Consider the following 15861-nt stretch of genomic DNA (forward strand, 5'->3'; position numbering starts at 1 on the left):
AGAAGCATTGCGGCAGGGACGAAGCCTGGCGACGGAGGGGGGAAAAAGGGAGGCATGAGAGGGGCAGGAGGAGGGTGGGAGAACGAGCAAATCAGCGCGCGGAACTGGGGAAGGAGGCGCGGCGTTGACCATGTATGGGAAACAACGGGGCGGGGGAAAGGGGGAAACTATTCCAGGCGCTGAGAGACGAGAGAGAAACAACCCCGGAGGCGGTGCTCGCGCTCGCTTGCTGCTGCTGCTGCTGCGTTCGCTGCTCCGGTGAAAGGAGCTGCTGCTGCTGCGGAGCGAGCCAGGGGTGCAGCCACACCTGCAACAGCTGCGTCGCCCGCATCGCCAGACCGGCTCTCAGGTAGGCGAGCGCGCCGACAGCAGCAGCAGCAGCAGCAACCCTGCTGCAGCCAGCGCAGCTTGTGCGGGGTGGAAGAAGCAGAGCTGGGCTATCTCTCTTTCTTAAATAGGATAGTTATTTTCAGCGCTTTTGAAAGAACGGCGCAAGGGGTTGCGTTTGGCGGTGTTCTCAAAAAGATTTTTTTTAAAGGTTCCCTTGCTGCTCAAAAGAACGGCACGCTGCTCCTTTTTCTTTTATCGCGGATGCCAGATGTTTCAGCCAAACAACTTAAGCCACTTTCGATCTCTTAGGAAATGCCGCCTCGGTTTCGTAGACGCGGCTTGGCGAATCCCTCCTAGGCACTGATAAAGAGCCGCGGCTGTTTTCTTCCCTCTGGTGCCTAAGAGGGTGTATATATATTCTTGTGTCCGCATATTATGCAAACGAGACGCGTTTCCTCAGAAACAAAAGCCAAACTAAGCCCTGCGATCTTTTCTTTCTCTTTCTTTTCCTCATTGGGATTTTGGCCAATGCCCGATTTCTCTGAGTCGTTAGAGAAAATGCTCCTTTTACTCGAAGGGAGCTCGTTTAAACCCATTGCCATTCTCCGTAAGCGGCGATTCACGTGTGCTCTTTGCTGGGAGTCTTTCAGACAATGCTGCCATTTACTGTAAGAGATGTGCAGAACTTTAAAATGTAACGCTGAGAAGTAGCATTTTAGTGTTCGTGAGTGCGTCTCTCTGTGTGTGACAGAGGCGCTATTATTGCTGCCTCTTAATATGTATCACCTTAGATTAGGCGTTCTTGATATTTGTTCGAGATGCTATCTGTGTTAATTTCATACCTATCTCCTCCTACGGTGCCTTCTGCTGCAAAGCATCAGGGTTTCTCTTAATGAACTGTTTTTGAAACATGTTGGACGTTTTCTATTGAATCTTTGTGTACAGTATATTGAATATCAGTCCAGTAAAAGTATCCCCAGCCTATAGGCATTGTATATTTTCATGTCTATTGATAGAAACTGAAATCGGTGGCAGTTTTGCCATTGACTTCAAGTGCATCATTGTTTAGTAGTTCTAGCTGCTGTTAAAAGAAGAAAATGAAAGTGAGTTCTCAAACTGTATATTAAACAATCTTACCAACAATAGAAAATGAGGTAATGTAGTGATCTAGAGGGGGTGAATTATGCAGTTTTAACAAGCCATCCACATTTGGGTCTCCAGTACACTTAAGGTTATAATTCTCTGTATGCTGTTTTAGGAGTATGCCCCATTCAACACAGAGGGGTTTACTTCTGTGTAGAGACCTGGTTGTGTGCTGAGAAACTTGGATCTGCAGCCTAATTCTGGAAATGTTTACTCAGAAGAAGGCCCTTCTGAATTCATTGGGACATACTTCTGGATAAGTGTGCAGAGATTTATTCCCATTAATCAGTGAGTCTGCTTTATATTATGCTTCCAATTATATAATCTGCATGTCTCTAGATGGTTGCTAATGCATGCCGCTTGCAGATACGAGACCCATCTTTGATTAGAACTTTGGAAATTTCACGTGAAATTGCAGAACCAAAAGTTGGAGTTTAAAATTAAGCCAGGGGAAAGAGAATGGGGAATCTTTCATACTAGTTGCATCAGATGATTGACCCTGTCAACCAGTGGTGATAATGGAGAACTACTCTGCAGAAAATCTGTGTTACTTTTGAAACTGCTGCCTTTGAAACTACTGCCTCTGTACAGTGCAAGTGAGACTTCAGCTATATTGGACAGCAGCATAGTGTGTCATCATTCATCACTTTTCCCCATTTGTCAAAGGGTAAGAAGCAAGAACGTTATGAAATGCATCTGAATGTTACGCCCTCTTAAGAAAAATCTCCTTAGCGTTCTAGTCTTCACATTTTTCCCTTTCTTCCCATAGTTAATCACAGAGCGCTTCTCAGCATTGTGTTCTGTGATGCTACTTGTAGGCTAAAGGTGAAGTAATCCTATGGCAGAGAAATGCAGACATTTCAAGTTTCCCAGCGTTGTGTTTTTCAGAACAGTCCATGAGATTATGAGAAGATTTCAAGTGTTGAGAGGAGCAGATGTTGACATTTCCTTAAGCTTGACAATTTATGCTTCCAAACTGGATTTAAGCCAAAATAATAATAGGAAACCAATGTCAGTAGCGCCTAGGTGAAAATAAAAGATTGACTAGGATTTTGTTTTGGAAGTTTCTGTTTTTTGTTTTGTTTTTTTAAGGTGTAATCCGAAATGTGTTTACTTCGGGCAATGTCCTTATCCCAAACCATTGGTCCATCTAGTCCAGTATTTCTACACTGGAAGTAGCACTCAAAGGTTTCAGACACCTACCTGGTGATGCCAGTGATTGAACCTGTTACCTTCAGCTTGTGGAACAGATGTACCACTGAGCTACAGCCCTTCCACATAGTAAATAAGCTCAGATCAGTTCAGCAGAACTTATTCCCTTAGGATGCAGCCAATTTATAGTCTGAAACCTTTCATGCAGTGGTGAGTAAAGCTCTGTACATCATTAACAAATGTAATTGTTGCCGTCTGTGAAATTACTTTGGAGTAACTAATGAATTGCAGCACTTGGACCGGCCCATTTGTTTTGCTGTACTCCTCTAAAATGCACTGCCCTTTATATTCACTCTGACATTGTATACACCTTGTCAGATGCCAAAAATTCTCCTAATTATACAGGCTTTCCCAGAAAGACGAGTTGACCAGCAGGCAATATCAGATTTCTTCTGGAAACTTGTTTTTCTATATTGTATTTACTGTATTTTCAGTGTTGTACGCCACAGTGATAGTTGCTAATATTTAACAGTCTTCAGGATTTCCAAATACTCCCTTTGAACATATCAGTGCATGCAGTGGTCTATATGCCTGGTCCTGAGTATGTATGTGCACTGGCACAAGGTTTTGAGGATTAGGCTATAGCTCATATTTTGGTGCTTAGATTATGCTTTGTATTCATGTTCCCCACTCCAGCTTTTGGGGCCCATATCTTACATTCCCACAAGTTTCTGACTGCTGTTGCCTTTGGTTTACCCTTTTTCTTACTAATCATGCACAAAATGAGCTGTAATAAGCATAAGGAAGACAGGTGAACTCAGTAGTGGTTACACATCTAGAGCTGTTGCGTTCAGTCTTGCTTGCAGGTTTCCCATGGACATCTGGTTGGTCGCTGGGAGAACACGATGCTGGACTTAGATGAGTCCTCTGCCAGTAGATCTTTTCTTAGGTTGCTGTCCAGTGATGGGTGCATGTGCAGCAACATACAGAACCTCCATCCAGTGCCTTTGCATTGGCCAACTTGAGCTTGCATAAGAGCAACAATAAGGAGTTCATCTTTCTGCTCAATCAGGGTAGCTCTGAATGTAGCTACTTCTCTGTCCAATTCATGCCTGTGATCTCAGAATAATGGGAGGTCACCTAAGTCCTGCCTTTCATAACCTCACGCCTCTGGCTGTTATTGGACTACAGCTCCCGGCATCCCCTGCATACCCAGTGGTCAAGGATGATAGGAGCTGTAGTCCAGCAACAACAAAATCCCTGATGGATAGCCCTACAGCCTCTGCACCTCCACATAGCAAAGCCCATGACCTCTCAAAGTGGTCTGTTCCAACGTCGGACTCATCTTCCTGTTAAGCCATTTAGACACAGGGTGTGTTCGGACATGGGGAATATTGCATCCGTTTTCCTGGTTGTAGTGCTAGCATTTCGGTTCCATTTTCTAATGTCCTTTCACATTACCTGTTGGGTTATGCAGATGCAGCTTTTGGACCCAATATAATGCCATGTTGCAGCTAAATTTCATTTTGCAACTAAACATTGGTAGGCACTTTCCTTCAGTAATGGGTGTTATTGGACAGCATCGCTCTCCCCCATGTTTTCTGCATATGTGTGCTTCTGTTCCCCCATGAAAATTGCAGGAAAGAACTGCATGATTATGTACCACCCACAGTTCTATCTCTTGTTCTGGTTTAAGGGGGCTGCCAGCTGTTTCCCCCCCTTAGAATTAAATACCAGCGAAATCAGCCCTGCATATATATATATATATATATATATATATATATATGTGTGTGTGTGTGTGTGTGTCCTTAGTTTCCCTGAAGTGCAGTTTACATCATGTGAACGCTCAAACATAATGCAGAAATGAACAAGTTAGGGAACCATCGGAGGAAATGGAATAAACTTCTGTGTGAATGAAGCCGAAATTTGCTTCCACTTATTAGTTCTAGTCCTGCTGTACAAGCATTGGAGAATAAGCCTTCTCTATCTCCTGCATGACAAACTGCTGTAGCTTTGAAGATAGCATGAAGTAGGTTTTTCTTATGACATGAGCTTTTATAAATTGCTACCTGATTAAAGAACTCTTAATGGGTTAGTTATATGAGTTTGATTAATTGTGAATTTTGATGACTAAATTATTGATTAAAACTGCACACACTTACACATGAACAAAAGGCATAGTCCTGAAGGCAGAAAACCAAACTTATAGGTGATGCACCCATGATTTGTAGAAGGCACTGTTTTAACTTTACTACACCAGGGAATGCCATTTCTATGATGGCAGCCCCCAGCTACCATTTTTGTAAATATTTGAATTTTTAAAAAACCCAGTCCTGCCCACAAGGCAGGGCATCATCAGTTTTCATGTTGATCAGCCGAACATCGAAGTTCTACAATAAACCTCTGTTTCTGTAGGTTTCCATACTGCACACCTTCTGTGTTGGATTTAGAATTCCCCTTCCATCCATAGAAGGATGCAAAGCCACTGGAGCAAGGAGTGGAGGTGGTTTTTAGCCTTTATCCCTTTCGCAATTCCCAGCTTCGTTTCCCACACCGTTCTGGAGGGTCGCTTAACCATGCAGAGCAGATTCTTAGGAGGTACAGGACTGAATCCAGTGCTGTGTGCATGGGGTTTGGCTTGAACAATGGAGCATCTCACTCTTCTCCTTGCGCAACCCCAAAATCTGCTTTGGGTGGTCACACCACCACCCCCCAAGACTCTGGAGCACAGAAGGCTGCAGAGTAGAGGAGAGAGACGTTTCCTTGCGCAGGCAGAAGTCTGTTGCACAAGCAGAATGACAGTGTGCAATGCAAACTTCAGAAATGGGTAAAAATTGCTTCTCTCTACCACCTAGTACGAGGGATGCGGGTGGCGCTGTGGGTTAAACCACTGAGCCTAGGGCTTGCCGATCAGAAGGTCGGCGGTTTGAATCCCCATGACGGGCTGAGCTCCTGTTTCTTGGTCCCTGCTCCTGCCAACCTAGCAGTTCGAAAGCACGTCATGTGCAAGTCGATAAATAGGGACCGGTCTGGCAGGAAGGTAAACAGTGTTTCTGGGTGCTGTTCTGGTTCGCCAGAAGCGGCTTAATCATGCTGGCCACATGACCCGGAAGCTGTACGCTGGCTCCCTGTGCCAATAAAGCGAGATGAGCGCTGCAACCCCAGAGTCGGCCATGACTGGACCTAATGGTCAGGGGTCCCTTTACCTTTTTACCACCTAGTACAGTGGTACCTCAGGTTACAGACACATCAGGTTACAAACTCCGCTAACCCAGAAATAGTACCTCGGGTTAAGAACTTTGCTTCAGGATGAGAACAGAAATTGCACGGCGGCAGCAGGAGGCCCCATTAGCTAAAGTGGTGCTTCAGGTTAAGTTCTTAACCCGAGGTACCACTGTACACTTGCAGAAGTGACTTGTTCTCCTGCCAAGTCTGGATCCAACCCTCTCTCTTTGCAGTAACACATAGGTGTCCCACTGAGGCAGGATATTATGTTCCTTTTATCTTTCATTCCTATTTACAGGAGATCCAAGGAGTCCCTAAGGCACACTGAACACACAAACGCACACCAGAACCGCCTCCCTCCCATCTCCTGCAGCTTCTTGAGTTGTATCGGAAGCTTTTCTAAAGGTCCCCCGAGTTTTTGAGCAGGGCTTGTTGTCTGGAGTGGAAGTCTGCAGTCAGAAGTAGGAGAGGAGTGCTTGCAAGCTTCGTTCTGCCTTCAGATGTTCCCCATGTGGCCTTTTGGATCCCAGCCCCTTTATGCTTGCCTTTTAAAGTTTATCCTAAAGCTCAAAATATCAATTGAGCATCACAATCCTAAGCATGTTTTCTCAGGAAGTGTGTCTCATTGACTTGCATGGCTTATTGGCTCCAGCTCATGATATCAAGGGGGGAGCTTAACTTCAAGCTCGGATTCAGACAATGCGCTAAGTCGAACCTTGGCTTAGCTCAGCACACCAGTCAGGGTGTTTTCAGATGTAGAGAATATTGCTTAGTTTCCCTGATTATTATACTATTCTATCCTGTTTACTAATGTTCCTATCACACAGCACTACCTGTTGCTTTATGGAATGCCGGCTTTTTGACTGATATGTTGCGCTAAAAGTAATTCACACCAGTGATCGTGGTGTGACGCAACAAACATCATTGGCTGACATCTCTGTGCACCAACCCTTTCCACACATTTGTGCTTCTGTTCCCCCACAATTCCCCCATTAAAATGGCAGGGAAAAAACTGTGTACTGCCCCAGATTTTGGCACTTTACTCTAGCTATTTTCCTGGATATGGGGGCTGCAAACAGATTTGTTCAGGAATCAAATAACACGGAAACATATGCTTTGTTCTAACCCCTTACTCCTGAATTTTGTGGGCTAATCGGATTACAAACAGATTTTTTTCTGAAAGCTATTGGCATGGAAGTGAGCTCTGGGTTCGAAATTAGCAGGGCACCAGGCGCGTTTTTGCAACTAAAGATTCTCCGTTTGCGAGCACCTCCAAAAGTCTGGGTGCCAGTTTTTGCACCTGGCTGACACTCAAGAATTACTGAAATGGATGTACTTTGAAGATTCAAAGTATATGTTAAGGATAGACATTGCGTTAAGGCATGGGTAGGCAAACTAAGGCCCAGGGCCCGGATCCGGCCCAAACTCCTTCTCAGTCCGGCCCGCGGACGGTCCAGGAATCAGTATGTTTTTACATGAGTAGAATGTGTCCTTTTATTTAAAATCCATCTCTGGGTTATTTGTGGGGCATAGGAATTCGTTCATTTTTATTTTTATATTCAAAAATAGTCTGGCCCCCCCACAAGGTCTGAGGGACAGTGGACCGGCCCCCTGCTGAAAAAGTTTGCTGACCCCTGTGTTAAGGAGTTTAATAATAAAGAGTAGTTTTGAAAACTGAAGTATGGTACCTATATTTTTATTGTAAACACCAAATTAAACATGTAATAACAATTTCTGCAGAAATAACAATTTCTGCTAAATATTAGCTATGTGTCACTTACGTGAATTGCGTATTAATTCATGCTTATCAAAATAATAAAGAAAAAGTGGTTTCTGACCCCCCCCCGGCCCGGTGGTGACTAGACATTCTGTTTTGGTGCCCACAACCCAGGTCCCAGAAGCCATTTGGCTCCTATTTTTTCTATCCCAGTTTCTAACTGAAATTCGAGCTCCAAATTCTCTGTATGTTTCACTAGACTTCCAGAAGTGGCCCATACTTTGTGTGAAAGCACAAAAATTAACTGTGAAGCGCCTGGCTAAGAGAATAAACTCATGTGTGAATGAAACCTTAAAGAAACAACAACAACCAATGGGCCATAGAGCAGCTTCATGCTCATTCTCTGGGCACATATTTTAGTTTACCATGTCATGTGACCCAGACCCCACTCCTCGCCTCTTTCATCTAGCTTGCTCTGTCCATTGCCTGTTGGCTTTTATTTATTTATTTTAATTTGTTTAATCATTTTTTTGATACAAACATCAAAAGACACATACAACAAAAACCATAATAACAATAATAACACAATTTGATAGTTCAGATTTGAATGCACTGATATACCTTAGACTACACCTTTTTAAACAATATTTTCCCACCTCTCTCTCCTCCCCCTGCTTCCCACCACTATCCGCCTTATCGCTTAAATATTTGTTCCAGATTTCTTCATATTTATCCATTCTTACTTTGCGTCGACAGGCAATTCGTTCGTATGTAGCTAATCTGTCCATATTATCAATCCATGTGCTCAGTGGAATCTTTTTGCGGCTCTTTCAATTCTTTTATAATAGTGTGAAGAAACTGTCTTCTTTTGTGTGAATTGGGTCCATTTGCATTATTATTTCCTTTAACTATGCATAGTAGCCTGGGAAAGCCCTTGTCTCCCACATGGCATAGAAAGCTAGTACCTATGTGCATGGTGTGAGCTGCTACAGGTCAGAAAAATGCATTGGGCCATAAGGATCAAAAATATTATGTCCTGGTGCTTACCACTGTAGAGCAAAAGAACAGGGGTGGGTGCGGTCCCATTCGCATCTGCTTGGAAGCGCATGTGTTGAATTCAGGCTTATTTCTGGGCATAGGGTTGCACAATCAATGTGTATAATCAGCCAATGTTCCCAAGCAAAGTGTTGATTATCTTTCCCAGAGGGAAGTGGCAGAATTATTAAGCCTGGTGGCATACACTGTAAGACGAAATTCAATTATTCTTCTCTTCCTCTCTGAACAGGCAAAGGAAAGAGAAAATAACTTGGCTTGCCTCAAGGCTTAAGTGCAGCGTAGCAATTCCTCCCATAGGCGTGTTTATTGTTTCTCCCGGTTCCTCAGTGTGGTACAAGCAAGATCCTGTCCACTCTAACCCGCAGGGTGCAAACAAATGCTCTCAACCAATTGCAAACCAAACAACATCATAAAAGTGTTAAGTAATTGTGAGGAAAGGGCATGCAAATAAGGAAAGCGCTATTTTATTTTATTTTAAAAAGCATTGATTGTCTCCCAGGTAGTCTGACCGTTACTAGTAGTGCTGCTCCAAAAATCCCGCCCCCCCCAAAAAAAAACTATTCGCCATCAGTTACTGAGGAAATAAATTGTATTTGAAACTATAATATAAATTGTATTTGAGAATATAAAGGGAATTCTCATGTGTTGAGTGCAGGTTTCTGTCATGCTTTCCTTACTTCTGAGGTCACCAACTGGTGTTTGTGGGCATCCTTGCTTTCATTCTACTACTTATCTCACTGATCTATATGCTGTAGTCAGCCTTCCTGGGTGCCTGTACTTCAGTCAAGGCCCAGGGGAAGACATCAAAAGGTAACTCCAACCACAGGGCTTTTTCAGGTCAGGTGGTGTATGCAGCCAGGGAGGCTGCAGTGTCTGGGCAAATGTTTGCTGGGACAAACACACACACACACACACACACACCATCCTTGGTCACCTTACAATAATAATACATGCTCAGAACACACACTGACCAAAATGCTAAAGATTTTTTGAGTGCCCCATTCAAAAACAATCATTTATTTATTTAACTCATTTATGAATTGCTTCCTGTGAGTCATCTTGAATCAATTTACTACTCCATAAAAACCTATATAAAATCAGTTAAAACAACTGCATATATAAAAACATTTTTTTAAAAAAACACAAAAACACTATTACATGTAAAACAAGAAACAACAATTGCATATATAAAATCAATTTCAAATCTAATACAGGGACCAACTGGGAGAGCAATCTCCATTTAGGCTTGTTGAAAGGTGATGAATAGAACTTTTGATAAACTGGAGGAGGGATTTCGGCACCTCACTTGTTATTAGTTAGATGCTTGTTTCGAACCCCTGACAGACCAGTATTTGCTTTCTTTTTAAACTCATAACACAACTCGGAGCACTCTCTAGTTCTGCTTGACATAAATTCAAAGAAATCACAGCTCTCTTATATAAGGAAGGATAATGCCCAGGGTGTGTTGAAGCATAAACACAGCCTAGTAACCTGTAGATCCCTGCCCAGAATCTTTAAATCAAAGTACTGTAATACTTAATCGAGATGAAATTTCCAAAAAATGCTGAAGCTTTGGAGAGTTTCTGGGAAACTCCATCTGAAACACTGCATCTGAGGAGTGTAATTGGTGGGCAGGGATTTTTGCATTGTGGGTGTCCCTTAGGCATATAATAGCAACCACATGCATTAATAGTAATTTCAAAACTGTTGTGAATTGATGCTGAGTATTGAGGCTGATCACCGAAGAATTGATGCTTTTGAATTATGGTGCTGGAGGAGACACTTGAGAGTCCCATAGACTGCAAGAAGATCAAACCTATCCATTCTTAAGGAAATGACCCCTGAGTGCTCTCTGGAAGGACAGATCCTGAAGCTGAGACTCCAATATTTTGGCCACATCATGAGACAAGAAGGCTCCCTGGAAAAGACCCTGATGTTGGGAAAGATGGAGGGCACAAGGAGAAGGGGACAACAGAGGACGAGATGGTTGGACAGTGTTCTCAAAGCTACAAACATGAGTTTGACCAAACTGCGGGAGGCAGTGGAAGACAGGAGTGCCTGGCGTGCTCTGGCCCATGGGGTCACGAAGAGTCAGACACAACTAAACGACTAAACAACAACAACAATTGCAGTTGCACAGAAAGGCCACATTGTACCAAGTCATTATGGTATTTTTTTTTCACACAAAGGAAATAGTTGGGTGTGGGTGGGTGTATCCCTCAGCCCTGCCAAAAGTTGTCTTGTTTTTTTAATGCTCCTCCTTACTAATGAGAGTATTTGGCAATGCCCAGTTGTGCATGCTGTGTAAAAGATAAGGCAGATGTTCTTTTTGGAGTGAGGCTTAATGTTTCATAAGTTCAGGAAAGCCTAGAATCAGGATTTTAAAGAGCAAATTGATTTGCGTGATTTGATGAGTGTATTGGCAGCCGTAATGTCCTCCTCCTCTTAATAGCTTTGTTTGTTACTTTCCATTAGTTTGAACGAAACAAGGATGGCAGATTCTGTTCTGCTTGCTCTGATGATTCAACTAATTTTAATAAATCAAAGCTATACATGTGGCAGAAATGAATTGATTCTCCTAGCTAACAAATGGACAGAGATTACCAAATTCACTCTTCTTTTTCATAACAAGGGCCTTATATTGTTAACCTGTTGGTATATTGCACGCCTCCAAAGGGGTATATATGGGTCATACCAATGGATGGGGCTTAGTTCAAACATAAAAGGGAAACTGTTTTGCATAAGAGAGCTGAGGGGAACATTTGGCTTGTATGCTACCTCCCCTTTTTTTCTGTGCCCAGAAGAAGTAGCTAATCTTCAAACTACAGTTTGCTGTGATGACCAGGCTCACAACTGTGGTTTGCTTTAACCACAGCTACTGAGGATAAACCAGGGGAACGAACCATGGTTTCAGATCATGATTTTTTCTTACTATCCCTATTTTTAGCACACTGCAGTTCCCCAAGTTTGGATATCACAGTGTACTACTGTTAGCTAACATAAAGTCAAAATAGGAAAGTTTAAAAATCTTCCTTGTGGGCATAAAGTTGGAAGAGCAGGGCAGCATGTAAGCCCAGGGTCTGCCACAACCTGTTCACAATCTAAACAGTGGTTTCCAATTGCATCTGAACCAAACTCCCATATGGTTGGGTGGGGTTTGAAGTCAGTCACCCCTAATTCTGACTCAAGACAAGTGTGTTGGGTAATTTTCAAAGTTCCTGTTCCACTAACGCAAAATACTTCCACTTGTGGAATGGAACCTTCACCTTCTCTCCCCTACACCCCCCATAAACCTTCAAAATTACGTCTAGAGGGTTGGGGGATTCTCCAGAGCTGATTTTTGGGGCACAAGCAAAGTTCCACTTACAGAGCATTGGACACGCCTGTAACACCTCAAACTCTAATGCACACTTGTATCTCTTCCATAGTCCTTGTTCATCAACTGACTTGGAGGAACTATGGAAACTCGATTCTAGGTTTTGGAAGGGAAGTGTCCGAAAGATAATTTCAGTTAGATTTAATAACATGAAACACCATAAGTAGGTTGGCTTTGCAGTCACTAGAGGAGTACATTAATCTTAACATTTTCCTGCCTTGTGAGAAAATGTGTAATGGAACTGCTTCCTCTTTAGATTTGCGAGATGCCAAATTTTAATCCTTAAATTCTCCTCAGGTAACTGATGAAATATAGAACATAAACTCGGCAATAAATCTGAGTAATAAGATACACTATACAACTTGTATACCTGTGGCTGTCTCATTCCAGCGCTGCTTTAATCAATATTTCTACACTGCTCGGGTTTTATAGGAGAACTTTCCGTTCTGCCTCAGCTGCGTGAAACCCCAATCCTGAACATTTCCAAGAGCATGGCGGCGCCCCTGTCCTGCCATAAAAACATATTGGTTTCCAGATACGTCGATGCAGTGGGCATGAGAGTGAAACTGCACATCATGCACAAGCCTGGACTCTACAGACCGCACTGGCCCTGCGACACACCCCTTTTCTTGCAGGAATGTGTCCTTGGACTCTGATAATGCTCCTTGCTTGCCTGGATGAAGGATAGAAAGGAATGTGTGTAGATATTAGGTTATGGTACAATGGTAAAATGTACAGTCAGACCTCAAGTTGCGATCGCTGCGGGTTGCACGTTTTCGGGTTACGGACGCGCCGAACCCAGAAGTACCAGAACAGGTTACTTCCGGGTTTCTGCGCATGCGCAGAAGCACTAAATTGTGCTTTGCGCAGAAGCGCCGAATCACATCATACGCAGATGCGGCGCTGCAGATTGCAAAAGCTGCGGGTTGTGAACGTGCCTCCTGCACGGATCACATTCGCAACCCGAGGTTCCACTGTACATTTAATGCCTTGTCTACTTTCCCCCTCTGGCTCCACCCACCAATGGTGTGCGGCCTTCGGAAGGGAACCTGGCCCTCTGGCTGAAAAAAGGTCCTCCACTCCTCCTTTAGAAAAAGGGTGGTATATAAAGGAAGCAAACAAATACTATATTATGATGAGATAAACTCTGCATCCTCCCTCTGGCAGAAGGCAAGACTTCTGATGTCTGCTTCTGCCGCCCTGAAATAGATCTCTGCTGGTGCATCAAGGGAAGGGTACTTAGGCATGATAAAAAGCCTCCCAGCTCTCTGTTCTGTTTCATGAGCGCAGCTTTCTGCCCACTGAGGTTGCAGAGCCTTAATGTCCTTGATCTCATGTAGCATTCACAAGTAGTTTGATGGGAGCGACTAGGCACGCGTGACCGAAATCTCTTTGTAGATCATTCCTCTTGGATGTTTTTTTTCCTCAAGACTAGTATGAACGCTGCAGGCATATTTATGAATCATGCATTCTGAGAGGTGGTGGTTGTTTGTTTAGTCCATAATTCAAAGACACAATTCATTCACAGTTCACCACCGGGTCCTTAATAGCTGGCAGGTGTCTGAGTGGAACCAATTCCTGCCCATATGAATTATCAGTTGGAATCACGGCTGGTTTGAATTCACTCCCACACCCATGTACTCCCACTCCCACACTCCCAGTACGTTTCCGAGCACAATTCAAAGTGTTGGTGCTGACCTTTAAAGCCCTAAATGGCCTGTATACCTGAAGGAGCATCTCCACCCCCATCGTTCTGCCCAGACACTGAGGTCCAGCTCTGAGGGTCTTCTGGCAGTTCCCTCATTGCAAGAAGTGAGGTTACAGGGAACCAGACAGAGGGCCTTCTCGGTAGTGGCGCCCACCCTGTGGAACACCCTTCAGATGTGAAGGAAATAAGCAGCTATCCTATCTTTAAAAGACATCTGAAGGCAGCCCTGTTCAGGGAAGTTTTTAATATTTAATGCTGTACTGTTTTTAACACTTGATTGGGAGCCGCCCAGAGTGGCTGGAGAAACTCAGCCAGATGGGCAGGGTATAAATAATAAGTTCTTCTTCTTCTTCTTCTTCTTCTTCTTCTTCTTCTTCTTCTTGTTGTTGTTGTTGTTGTTGTTGTTGTTGTTGTTGTTGTTGTTGTTGTTAATGTGATTGAACATTTTTTTCCTAGAGAATGGGTGGGTCTAGCCTCCAAGCATCTTCTTAGACCCCAAGCCATGCCACCTCCTCAGGTCTCTCTCTCTCTCTCTCTCTCTCTCACACACACACACACACACACACACACACACTCACTTCCCTGACCTTGATCTGCATTCTCAGGTGCATTTGAATGGCTGAAAAATATCATTGAATTGTGATCATTCTTCTTGTTTACTTGGATGAAACTGCAGAGGTAGATTTATGCGTGTAATTATTTTTTTACTTTGCAATGTTGCTTATTATGCAGATGTGAGCCACACCCCTTACTCCACCCACTTTTTGACTCCAGCCCCACCTGCCACTTGCACATGTCTCCCTCTGGCTGAACAAGTTTCCCCCACCCCTGAACTAGAGGAACCTTCCTCAAGCTTAGGTCCCCAGATGTTGTTGTGGAACTTCGGATGCCATCATCGCTGACCACTGGCCATCCTGACTGGGGATGATGGAGGTGCATGTCCAACAAGATATGGGGGTGTCCAAGATTGGGGAAGACTGACCTAGAGAATGTTTGCTCTAGGATTCCTTCCCATTTCACTGCAACTTCCTTGTTCTTCTCTGCTGCTGCATATTGAAGAAACAGAGAGGCCATACTGGAAGAGCGTTGGAAAGGAACTCTCTGCAAATGGGACTTCATTTCTGGTTTCCCATGTGAAGAGTCACTTAGGTGGGTTCCCAGAAAGTCGTTGAGGGCTTCCCAAACTTGGGTCTCCAGCTCTTTTTGGACTACAACTCCCATCTTCCTGTAGTTAGTAGGAGCAGTGGTCAGGGATGATGGGAACTGTAATCCCAAAACAACTGGAGACCCAAGTTTGGGTCTAGATTTTTAGGATGTGGTGGCCTCCAGTGAAAATTCATTGCCATCCTATTTTTGCTGAGTCTGAAAGCTCCTTTTCCATCTGCATTGGGAAGGTTTGGAACATAAAGCTACACACTCTCACTGTTATAAACAAGTGCTCTGGATTTGCAGGCTATTCCAGTGCATCAGTTAGTGGAAGGAAGCGAGTGAATTCCTGCATAATCTTTCATAGGCAGCTCAAGAGGACAAGTTTATTTAGGCTTCAATAATGATTAACACAACTCCTTTTTTTTAAAAAAAATATTTCTATTAAACAGTTTTTATAACCACACAAACAAAACATAACAATGACAAATACATAAACAAACAGAAAACAGAAACAAAACAAAAAACAAGTACCATTTCATATCCTAATTTCTTAAACCTTTCTTCTTCGACTTCCTCATGCCTCCCATTTCTGTATTCCAAATTCTAATCAATTACTCAGCAAATCTTCCCTTATTTTATTTTAATTTTAAGCTAATCTTCCTTATTCTCCTTGTCTTAACCATTACTAATAGTAACCATTTACTTTCCAGTCCAACATCATTTTAACTTTCATTAATTTTGTAATATTTCTTTAAATAGTCCTTAAACTTTTTCCATTCTTCTTCCGCTGCTTCTCTTCCCTGGTTTCGGATTCTGCTCGTCATTTCTGCCAAACCCATGTAGTCAATCACCTTCATCTGCCATTCTTCCAGTGTGGGTAGTTCCTGTGTCTTCCAGTACTTTGCAATAAGTATTCTAGCTGCTGTTGTAGCATACATAAAGAAAGTTATATCCGTCTTTAACACCCCTTGGCCGACAATGCCCAAGAGAAAGGCCTCTGGTTTC

The 15861-nt window shown here is 43.3% G+C and overlaps 1 protein-coding gene across 1 annotated transcript in view; it reads left to right on the forward strand.

Moving 5' to 3' along the window:
* Positions 1 to 186: 186 nt before the first annotated feature.
* SERPINI1 (serpin family I member 1) overlaps positions 187 to 15861 on the forward strand; it is a 95399-nt gene continuing 79724 nt past the window's right edge. The window contains exon 1 of the mRNA XM_053390454.1: positions 187 to 349. The gene's annotated coding sequence lies outside the window, so the exon portion shown is untranslated. The remainder of the gene's footprint in view (positions 350 to 15861) is intronic.

The sequence above is a fragment of the Podarcis raffonei genome, chromosome 5 (assembly GCF_027172205.1).
Source record: "Podarcis raffonei isolate rPodRaf1 chromosome 5, rPodRaf1.pri, whole genome shotgun sequence".
In the NCBI taxonomy this organism is placed as follows: domain Eukaryota; kingdom Metazoa; phylum Chordata; class Lepidosauria; order Squamata; family Lacertidae; genus Podarcis; species Podarcis raffonei.